We start from the raw sequence: 2,500 nt of genomic DNA, 5'->3' as shown, positions 1-2,500 counted from the left end.
ATCCGTAGATTGATAGTTTGATTGAGATAGGTACAGTTACTAGCTTGTTAACAGGGTGCTATTTGGCAGAGCTTAATTAGGACTTATTTGGTAGAGCTTAATTAGGACTTATTTGGCATAGCCTAATAAGGACTTACTTAGCATAGCTTAATAAGGACTTATTTTGCATAGTTTAATAAGGTCTTACTTGGCGTAGCTTAATAAGGATTTATTTTGCATAGCTTAATGAGGGTTTCTTTGGCGTAGCCTAATAAGGTCTTACTTGGCGTAGCTTAATAAGGACTTATTTTGCCTAGCTTAATAAGGATGTATTTTGGATAGGCTAATAAGAATTTATTTAGCATAGCTTGGTAAGAATTTTTTTTTGCATAGTCTAATAAGGACTTATCTGGCATAGCAAAAATAAAAGATTTATTTGGCATAGCTTAATAAGGATGTATTTGGGGTAGCTTAACATTGACTTATGTGGAAATGCTTGATAAGGATTTATTTGTCATAGCGTAATAAGGACTTATTTGGCATAGCTTAATAAGGACTTATTTTGCTTAGCCTAATAAGGACTTATTTGGCATAGTTTAATAAGGACTTATTTTGTGTAACTTAATAAGGACTTACTTTACATAGCTTAATAAGGACTTATTTTGCATAGCGTAATAAGGACTTATTTTGTTTACTTATTTTGCTTAGCTTAATAAGGACTTGTTTTGCCTAGCTTAATAAGGACTTATTTGGCATAGCTTAATAAGGACTTATTTTGCTTAGCCTAATAAGGACTTATTTGGCATAGCTTAATAAGGCCTTATTTTGCATAGTTTAGTATGGACTTATTTGGCATTGCTTAATAAGGTCTTATTTGGCGTAGCTCAATAATTGTTTATTTTTCATAGCTTAACAAGAACTTAGCATTGCTTGCTCAAAACTGATTTATCCTCTCATCAACAAGAGAGAGAGAGAGAGAGGGCGAGCAAAGGACCTTTTCCTAAAAGGATGATTTCTCAGTTTCTCATTCAGTCTAGACTTTAATCAGACCCGACCACCGCTCCTTTAAATGCTCTTAATTAAAGGAGTCTTTGGTACCGCATAGCATTCTATTAAGAGACGATTCTCCGTGCAACGTCCTGTTGCTCAATTTGCCATGAGTGCTTTCGTTAGGGGCTTTGCTTGGGCAAAGCAGAGAGAGAGAGAGAGAGGAGCGAGAGAAAAAATGAAAGAGAGATAGCAGTAAAAGAATTTAGCTTTCGTTAGTGTCTTGCCTTGGGTAGAGCAGAGAGCGAAAGCAGTGTAAGAAATTTGCTTTCGTTAGTGGCTTTCCTTACGTCAAGCAAAGAGAGAGAGAGAGAGCATTATACGATTTTTTTCGTTTCTTTTAGGGACTTATTGTGTATATATTTTACTGATTAAATTTATTCAGCAATTCAGCTCATTTCTTCTAGATACTCATAGCGAGTTAATATTTATTTTCTGGTGTGTTCTTTCCTATTAGGACATTTAAGTGAGCTTTCTCTCTCTCTCTCTCTCTCTCTCTCTCTCTCTCTCTCTCTCTCTCTCTCTCTCTCTGAGCATGAAGAAAGAACAGAACCTTCGTGATTATGCTGATTACGCCGTGGAAAAAGGCAAGGCTTTTGCAAGAACTTCATTTATCTTAGGCTATTTTAACCCGCGTTACCTCTGAATATTCTGGGACAGATTACGAACATATAAGAATTTTCGGTTGACAGATGCATAATGATAATAATAATAATAATAATAATACCTTCGAAGCTTCTTGGAGTTCGTGAATGTAGTGTCTTCAAATATTATTTCCGAAAGACATAGTATTCATAGATTCATAGAGTGCTTTGTGATCAGCTGTTATACACTTGCGAGTGCTGGAACCGCAAAATAGATGAGAATTCAATTGAAATAATGATAAAGAGTTTTTATACACTTATGCAAGTCCTGGAACTGCAAAATAGAACAGAGTTAAAATTGAAATTAATGATAAGGAGCTTTTATGCACTTATGGCAGCCCTGGAACTGCAAAATAGAGCAGAATTACAATTGAAATAATGAGGAGGAGCTTTTGTACACTTATGCCAGTCCTGGAACTGCAAAATAGAGCAAGAGTTAAAACTGAAATAATGAGAAAGAGCTTTTGTACACTTATGGCAGTCCTGGAACTGCAAAATAGAGCAAGAGTTAAAACTGAAATAATGAGAAAGAGCTTTTGTACACTTATGGCAGTCCTGGAACTGCAAAATAGAGCAGAATTACAATTGAAATAATGAGGGGGAGCTTTGTACACTTATGCCAGTCCTGGAACTGCAAAATAGATTTGAATTAAATTGAAATAATAATAAAGAGCTTTTATACACTTATGCCAGTCCTGGAACTGCAAAATAGAGAAAGAGTTAATACTGAAATGATGAGAAAGAGCACTTGTACATTTATGGCAGTCCTGGAACTGCAAAATAAAGCACAGTTAAAATTGAAATGAGAAAGAGTTTTTATACAGTTATGG

Source organism: Macrobrachium rosenbergii, chromosome 15, assembly GCF_040412425.1.
Source record: "Macrobrachium rosenbergii isolate ZJJX-2024 chromosome 15, ASM4041242v1, whole genome shotgun sequence".
Classification (NCBI taxonomy): Eukaryota; Metazoa; Arthropoda; class Malacostraca; order Decapoda; family Palaemonidae; genus Macrobrachium; species Macrobrachium rosenbergii.
The sequence above is the reverse complement of the archived record's forward strand: the minus strand, read 5'-3'. Positions refer to the sequence as shown.